Consider the following 9,504-nt stretch of genomic DNA (forward strand, 5'->3'; position numbering starts at 1 on the left):
AAGTACATCTAGTTTGAATGCATATGTGGGGTTCCTTCTTTTAATTTCATCAGACTCATTTGAACCCCCTCCCCCAAACTATGCAGCTTTGTTTTCATTGATTTCTAAATCGGCATATGAATCCGGATATACATTATAATGTTTTTTCGTGATCATATAGATATCGATACTAAAAAATGTTGATACTCTTGAATTTTGCATATCCTACTAATGCATTACAGTAGATTGACACTGTATCATATATATAAAAAAAAACCTCAACACGAATTTTACTAATTTATGAATACTAACATCTTACCGAATACATTTGAATTTGAAATTTCGACGTACAGCGGTATGTCTATTTTCAGAATATATCCATTGCGCTAGATCTCCGAAATGAAAATAATCATTATGGCATGTTACAGAAACGTTAAAACACACATATGCTATAGTCCTGCAATGCATGCATGCGATTTTTCTGAATACATGTATCTATGTATTCATGAATGAAGTTCCTACGCTTAAAACTATCTTGGCCTTTATGCATTTTGTTTTGTGATTTTGGTTTACCATTCCTTACACTGTGTAAATGAAGTAAAACTTGGTATAGGGTGCAATTCTACACCATACAATTAGTATGCATGCAAGTGTTGAAAAGCAAAATGTACATGTAATAATCAGACATGTATCGTCATTTTTCATGGGGTGGGGTGTACAACAGGAAGAAAAAAATGGAAAATTGGATTCTTTAAAATTTCTTGCCACTTAAAATAATAATTAAAAAGATGAACGAAAACATCAATAAAATAAAACATAAAACCCAAACAAACCAAGATGTTTTATCCGATGTTCAAAGTCCTAATGTGGGGGCGAAGGGTTACAAGAGTCTTTTATTTTGACTGCCTCAATAATTTCCCCCTACACTTTATTTTCTTCCATCGTTGGGGATGGGATGGGGTGGTTAGAGTCCTCTACTATGAGTGTCTCATGTGTGTGTGTCTTCTACTATTATATCAGAATTTTCAAGCTGGGGTCAATTTTGGAGGGAGGGGGTTGTCACCCAATATATTTTTTATTTGCATTACAAAATAACGGCCTCTCAATTCTGCATCTGTCGGCGCGGGTTCGAAACCCGCTTGCACCGGTAAGTGAGAAAGTTTCCCAGTTTACTTTCGGAAGGTCGGTGGTCTCTTCCCGGGTACATTGTATCTGGTTTCTCTCTTCCACCAACAAAAACTGGGCGCCACCAGATAAATGAAAAATTGTTAAGTGTGGCGGAAAACATAAAAAAAGAAAAGAAAAAAAAAGTGGATATTGTTATCAAAGGTGGGGGACAGACACTATTGGCCCCTCCCCTTGATTCTAAGTACTTTGACCTTTGTATTTGGGAGAGGGCCTACATATATAGGCTATGTCTGTTGCCCAATCCTGTTGAGTTTCTCAATAAAATATGTTTAAATAAAAAAAATTCTATGTGCTTGATAACTACGCATATGATAAACTCAATTATTAAATTTTACATTACTGCAATTTGCATCCGACGCAGAATGTAATAAAGCAAAATGACATAGATATATAAGATCTATTAAGCGTCGAATTAGCATAAAATGAAGTAATTTAATTGAAAATAACATTATTTAAAGATATGTTTAATTTTTAATTATTGCGTGCTTTAAATGAATCAAATAAATCTGTAATATCAACTAATGAGAGCAATATTGAGTTACTGTTCTGTTATACATGTATTGAATTAACGATATCATTTGTCTTAATAATAGCGCGATTATTACAAGATCATCGTTTGAATCTCTCTCTCTCTCTCTCTCTCTCTCTCTCTCTCTCTCTCTCTCTCTCCATACACTCGTGCAGTGTTGTATATGCAAATTATCTATGCACAAACAATTTATGTACCTAAAAGATTTCCTGATTTATAAATCTGCAATACTCTGACAAGCAAATCATACGGTATAAGGATTCATGCACAATACAGGGTAAATATTCTACTCTGATACTTCCCCTGATTAAAGATAGCTGATCGGCACGGGCTAAGTGTGTCGCAGTCTGTACAAAGGACAATGTTGTTTACTGTTGGAATACAAATGGAGTGTACCGTTTTGTTTCATGGATTATGCTAATATAGAGAGTTTTACTACTACTTTGAGTATTTTCGACAAGTGTACACGTACATCTTCGGTCCTTTACAGATATTACGAGTAGACCTAGGTAAATAATCATCCGCATTCGATGCTTTTTCATGGCGAGCATACATGACCATGTCTTCTTTTTTCGTATAGCAGCATTTATGTACACGTGTGTATTTGCATTTTGCTTGAAGTAAGTGTGAATGGTATAGATTGTATACCCTTTGTTTATTCCAGTTCATCAATAGATCTAGATAATAGATGAAATATTTCTCCGCGTTTTTGTATAGTTTTGACGTAATTATTGCAAATGTACCACATTCACGTAAAGAAAAGGCATTCTATATTTATTTATCCAAAGCTTTTAGAATGATTTACTACTGTACGATATGTTTATTGTAATTTTGAGCACTGCATGGTGTTTCAAAACGTGATTTCATTTCTTCTTGGTGTCCTATAAATTAGTATCGGAGATGTACGTGTTACCTGTCGAAGCTACCCGCACAGGTAAATCGAAGACACTGATGTGAAGTGAAGCGTAGCACAACTCGTACCCTTATATACCATGCGAACCCTGATACATATAACAATAGAATATCCAACTAATATGGCGGATTAGCAAAGAAATATGGCGGACATATAGAATTATACTATATTTATTAATTCATGTCAGCTTTAAGTAACTGAAATTAATCTACAAGAATATCTGAGGCTTTAGGCACCTTCTTTGAAATATTTTCGTTAAGTTATGGTAACGCAACTTTGATAAAAGAATGTTTCGAAACCAAATCCAAAAATATATATTCTATCAATTGCATGTTTGATGGAATGTGATAGTTGATTTAAGTCGGGATACTGTTTAAAGAAATTTAATTCTTAATTATGATCAATTGAGGCAATAGGCATGTATTGTATGGCATACATTTTTTAATGTAATACCAGACGACAAACGGATTCCAAAATATCTGATGAAATTGAAAAATTAGATTCTTTACAGGGCCGTAAATTACATGGAGGCGGAGGAGGCAGCTGCCTCCTCCAACTTTTGAGCCAAAAAAAAAGTAAAATTTAAAGTTCATTAGAATTTATGTTGTTTCCAATAACTAAGAACATGATACCTCCCTTAAAAAGCATTCCAAATCTTTCTTTTAGAATGAGTTAGTCAAGTAACATCTTAGAAGGCCCTAGAATCAAGGATTTTGCACGAAACGTGTTCAGTGTGCACAAAATGTGTTCAGCGTCTGGGGGCCGCCCAGGCCCCCAGACCCCCGCCTAATTTCCTGCCTCCTCCAAATTGAAGGTTAATTTACGGCCCTGCTTTAATTTTATTTCGTTAACTGATGTATTATAAAGGTATAATGCTGCATTCTTCCGTATTTCCTCTATTCACATGCCTTTCAAAGATATCGGGATCAGGATTTCAAAAATCCTGAGACCCCATTCTTTCGTTGGCTTCTTTCAAAAGCAGGTGTCCTGAAAAATCTTTAAGATAAATCTATAATAATCGCGATATTTTCTTTGATTACTTCGTGATTTTTGGTTAATTATTTGTTTTGTTGAACAGGTTTTGTATATTATATAGGCACGTTATGCAACATTTTGAGACGTTGTGTTGGGGTTTATTTTGCGGCACGTTGTGTATTATGGAGAAAGGCTATTTTGGCTATCAGTCTTCTGATAGTGACCTGTAAGAGTCGGGCCAAGAATCAAGTAGAGATGATTCAAGTGAGATTAAAATAGCCCAGGGGGCTCAAAGTGATGACAATGGTGACAGTTTGTCAATTCAGTGTGACAATGAGTCTGACTCTGAAAGATTTTACCTTACTGACGGTGAATCGGCGTTCATGTCGGAGGGGGTATGACATATAAGTGTAGAAAGTACTTTTATAAACATCTGACAGATGAGAGCATTAAGAGAAATATTCTAGATGATGTTCCTGTGGGCTCAAATGTTTTCTGTAACCCTCCAAAAGTTGAGGAGTTTGTAGAAGATTTCATAGACTACAACGTTATGAAATTTCTTCATTTGCATGATAAAAGTTTAGCTTTTATCCAAAAGAAAATAATAGTATGGGACCATTGGTCAAAGTTTGGTCATCCATTGATGGGACCAGGAAAGGACAGGAAGAGAATGACAAATTTCCAGTCATGGACATGCTCAAATTAGTGGAGTAAGTGGTCGTTCTAGTTGGACAGGTAAATGCTACTTGTTTATATGAACGATTTCTAAACTGTCTGGCCAAGATCATGAAAGGTGTAAAATAGGACAAAGAGGAATTGGAAACTTATGAGCCTGATTTAGCTCAGGAGACTGATACCCTGTATGATGACACTATATATAAAGCCCTGGATCGTACATACAAGAGCAAGAAGTGTGCAAGAGAAATATCCCGTGAGATCCCATCAAAACGTAGACGTATTGACCAGCCCTTTCGTGGGACGCCCTCGCTTGGATACTCACAAGGACATAGCCAAGGACGTGGGGACAGAGTCTCAACATATCAGCCTTTCAAACAAAGCGTGCAAGGCCCAAAGAAAGGGGGTTCTGGATTTAGGATCCCCGAAACGAACAGACCTGTAGACAGCAAGTATGAAATTAAAAGAGGATATACCTTTAGTTTTAGAACCAATAGCCACTAGGCAGAAAACTGTATCAATTCAAGAATTAGCAAGTTTAATCCGTACATTAGATGCCACAGTAGAGGCAGTCATTACAGCTTCTCTGTACGTAAGAGAGTTACAAATGTTCCAGATCAAGTGTTTTCTGAAATCACAAGAGAATCATCACAAAATGATTGATCTTCTCAAAGCATGCAAAGTGCAAAGAATAGATATCGTGGTGGATCCAGCAGCTGAATCAATGGAATGGGAAACAAATTCGAATGTCAGTGAAACCGGATCTAACAATAGAGACAGATACCTAAAAATGGGGTACGGGCAATTTGTCCCACTCTTTCAGTAAATATGGGAGGACCGTGGAATCCATCACATGCACATGAATGTACTGGAAATGAAGGCAGTTCCATTTGCAGTTCAATCTATGATGAAGGAAAGCAAAAATATTCATGTTCACATAAAGTTTTAAAATAAAACAACAGTGGCCCATCTAAGTAAGATGGGGGTACCCATTCAGGTCTGTTACTAAAATAACGAAAGAAATATCTCCCCGGACGACTGAACATTCAGACAGACTCAGGGAGTCAACATATGAAAGACTCCAGCAATTGGATGCTGAATCGGGGAATTTTCAAGCAGATCAATCAGAGGAGCCCATTAGAAATGGACCTGTTTGCAGATCGTCTGAATACTCAGCTACAACATTACATGAGGTGGCACCCAGACCCACAATCAAAAGGAACAGATGCATTTCAAATACCATGGCAAAAGATAAAAGGGTATGCATTCCCTCCATTCTGTAAAAAGTAGAAATATTAACTTCAGTGTGGCAAACTCAGCCATATTATCCAATGCTTTTGGCACTGTCAATAGACACCCCGCTACTGTTGCCTCACATTCAAGATCTGCTACTATCACCAGAGGGTCAGATGCATCCACTAATGATAACCCATACACTGAAATTAGTGGCATGGAAAGTTTCAGGAGAATCAAGGAATGAGCAGGAGTTTCTAAACAAACGTCCGAACTTTTGACAGCAGGATGGCGGAAAGGAACTCGGACAGCTTACAACAGCTGCTGGAGACAGTGGATTAGCTGGTGTCACACACAGCAAACTGATCCATTTCACACCGCTGTGGAAATATAGCTGATTTCTAGCAGAGCTTTATGTATAGAACCATCAATAACTACAGGTCGGTTATTTTTACTTTGCAGACACAAAATATGCAAATGTATACATTATATCTGTAGTATTAACAGAAAGTGGATTGTTAAATATGTGTACATAATAACAATTGTTTCTCAGAGAATCAAAGGAGAAGTAGAGCAATATATAGATATATAATCAAATAGATTGTTATCAAAATACACATTTATTTAGAGAGTATTGACATAACGAAGAATCACTACTTAACAGGTGGGATGGGGTTTGGGGCGTGCCCAGGGCAAATACGAACCCCTGGAAAAACCAGTGGTAGGATGAGGTAAGCATCCCCTGTTGACCAGTTACACCCGCGGAGAGCCCGTTATATATGATCAGGTAAGCGGAGTAATTCGATGTCAAAATCAGTATCATAATTGGTCACTAGGACATACGTGACCTTTCTGACATTTTCTCCCAGAAAAATTCATCTCAATATGAAAAATTCTTGTATAATTCCGAAATAGATTTGAATTTTTTTATTGTATTAATATTACCATATTTTGTATATTGGCCTGGGTAGCTCTGGATTAGATCGCCTAAATAATAAAAGGGTCGCGGGTTCCATTTGTGATTGTTCCAAAGACTTTTCTCTCCATATTTGCTAAACATTGTCCATTTTTACAACTAACTGCAATACATATGAGTTGACCTTACATTTTACTTGTCACAACCAAGAACTATCAAAATAAGAAAATTTTGGTTTCAAGGGTCTAAAGACATGTCCTTTAGAAAAAAACCTGTTGATTTCACTATACAACTTTTGTATAAACTGGACTTTTAGTCTTTGTTTTACAGCAACAATGGTCTATTTGGTGTTTATGCAACATAAAAATTGATCATTCGATGTTCTGTATAGCGGGTTTTTTCCGCAGGTAGAAACTTTGGCGACTTTCTAGCTCACGTTTAGCGGGATATATTTTAGCGAACATGGAGTTCCAAAGCATGAAAATTGACACGTAATGCATTGTTAATTACTTTACTGTTGTTGGAATCTATTGACATAAAGATAACTGTAATTTATTAACCTCTACACTGAAAAGTGCTACATGTGCGTTTGACATAGCAACAAATGCTATACAATACAGAATTATTTTTCTTCTGAAAATACGTATTTTGATAGCAGATGCATTTAGCTATTAAAAATTGGCGGCATGACACCAAACTACTAAAATAAGCTAGATTAAAATTATCATCTCCCAAAATCAGCTATACGTATATAGAGTTACCCGTGGCTTTATTGAATATTCAGAAGAGTGCTGTGTGAATAGATACCATAAGATTCGTTCTGTTTGATTTTTTGATAGCACACAAACATACGAATGTTTCCTCACGTTTACATGTAGCTTCATTCTGCTAACTCTCACCTATTCTAATACAGGGTATTCCGAAGAACCGTGGAATATTAGAACCCTGTATCCAATCGAACAAACTCCGATATTGTTTTGTCCAAACAATCGTTCTTCTCAGCTTGGCGGAAAAGTCCAATGTCACAAGATACTATCTGATATATTTGTAAATTTCGTCAAATGAATTGGAGACACATTCAAATTGAATTTAAGATCGACTGACAATCATCAATTAAAATAATGACACTAACAATTACATGTAACTTGTAAAACTTTGAAAACACATTTTATTGTTATTTCGGATTTCAAACATTTCGGTTGAGCATCACTGAAGAGACATTATTTGTCGAAATGCGCATCTGGTGCATCAATATTGGTACCGTATAAGTTTTACATTAAGACCCCTGGGTCGAGGCCTCTGCTGGTGGACTGTTAGTCCCCGAAGGTATCTACAGCCCAGTAGCTAAGTACTTCGTTACTAGCTTGAAAATACGGATGTATATTTAATTGCTGTTATGAAATTTAGAAATTCATTTCAAAGTTAAGGATTATCTCCCTCACGCATAGCTCTTATCCTTAGACGAATTTGACTCCACTTTTTTGGCACACTGTTTTACCCTATAATAGCTCTAAAACTTCATTGTTATTTCGGATTTCAAACATTTCGGTTGAGCATCACTGAAGAGACATTATCTGTTGAAATGCGCATCTGGTGTATCAAAATTGGTACCGTATAAGTTTGACATTGATAGAGTATTTAGGATTTGTTACATGTACATGCACATTACAGAACAATATATTGTGTTTTCAATTTGTCTGTTCAACAGGTGACAATTTCTAAGATATATACCATTGATGGCTTTAATAGTGCTTTATGGGTACTTTTAAAATGTATGAAGCACAGAATATGATCAAATCGAGAAAACAAATTTTGTGATCGAATTTAAAATATGTGTGGATGCTATGTTCCAAATTCATTATTACAGACGAGACCAAACAACAGGTACTTAAAGTGCTCAACACTCCATGGAATTTACTTCGGAAATTGATAAATAGTTTATAACTGTTAATGACAATTAATTAAGTGTTTTGCATCGACCCATATTGCGACATGGTGAAGATGCGCATCCCTAGCGCATACTGTACCACGTACGAGAGGGTTTGACTTTTGAACACAAGCCTCCCTCTCCAGTTATATATGTTTCAATCGCACATTATTGGGCCTTTCCGGCAAACGGAAACACAACCTCGAAAATATTACGATAGCCTCAATTTTTATATTAAATCAAAATATGACTATAAAAATTATCTATTGTCTTTTGATAAAGCATATTTGCTAGAAACGATGAGATCTTCCAATAATAGATATAAAAACACGGTAATTAGGAGTTTAAAGAGTGGTTGGAAGCAGTCATTTTGTACACATTTTGTAGTTCCAGTGAACGTAATACATGCGAGGCGCCTTTCCCGAGCCTGATGGAAAGACACGAGAAAATGCTATTGATATGAAGAAGAAAACATTATTTGAATCACATTTTATTTTATGGTCGTTATAACGATCTAGTTTGCCAATACAACCTATCATTGGGTTAAATGCTGCTGTCTGACGTGTTTCATACCGATTGTTAGACCGTTCGTGGCACACTGAAATTGACTACGGATAAATCTGTTTGCCTGATCAAGATATAGGGCTTATGGCGGGTGTGACCGGTCGACTCCTCCTAGGCACCTGATTCTACCTCTGGTGTGTCCAGGGGTCCGTGTTTGCCCAACTATCTATTTTGTATTGCTTATGGGATTTATGAGATCATTGTTCATTATCTTCAGCTTTCATATCTTGAAATTCTATTTAGCCTTCCCATGTAATGATAAAAGTAAAACTCTCCCTTCTTTATTTCCCCCCAAAATATGGAGGAAATATCGTTGAAACTTTGTTCATATCAATAAGGAAATATTTAGATTAGACGTCTAATTAACCATAATAATTTCCCCATGAAAAAGAAAAAAAAAAGATGCAAATGTTTCAACTCCAACACAAATGTTCCAATTGACATTTTTGCAATTATTGTTGTCATATATAACACTTTATGAAGAATTGAAGGATAATGGCGCCATACATCAGTGCTATTCGAATTTGAAAATCTTGTCAATGACTGTGTATCATTTATTCTTTGAGATGAGATGCCTGTGTTACATATATAACTTCGTCTTGCAT

General features: G+C 36.1%; 1 pseudogene; it reads left to right on the forward strand.

The window, feature by feature from the left end:
- The first annotated feature begins 3,889 nt into the window (after positions 1-3,889).
- On the forward strand, positions 3,890-4,763 carry LOC125663533 (uncharacterized; annotated as a pseudogene).
- Positions 4,764-9,504: the final 4,741 nt, after the last annotated feature.

Source organism: Ostrea edulis, chromosome 1 (assembly GCF_947568905.1).
Source record: "Ostrea edulis chromosome 1, xbOstEdul1.1, whole genome shotgun sequence".
NCBI classification, from domain to species: domain Eukaryota; kingdom Metazoa; phylum Mollusca; class Bivalvia; order Ostreida; family Ostreidae; genus Ostrea; species Ostrea edulis.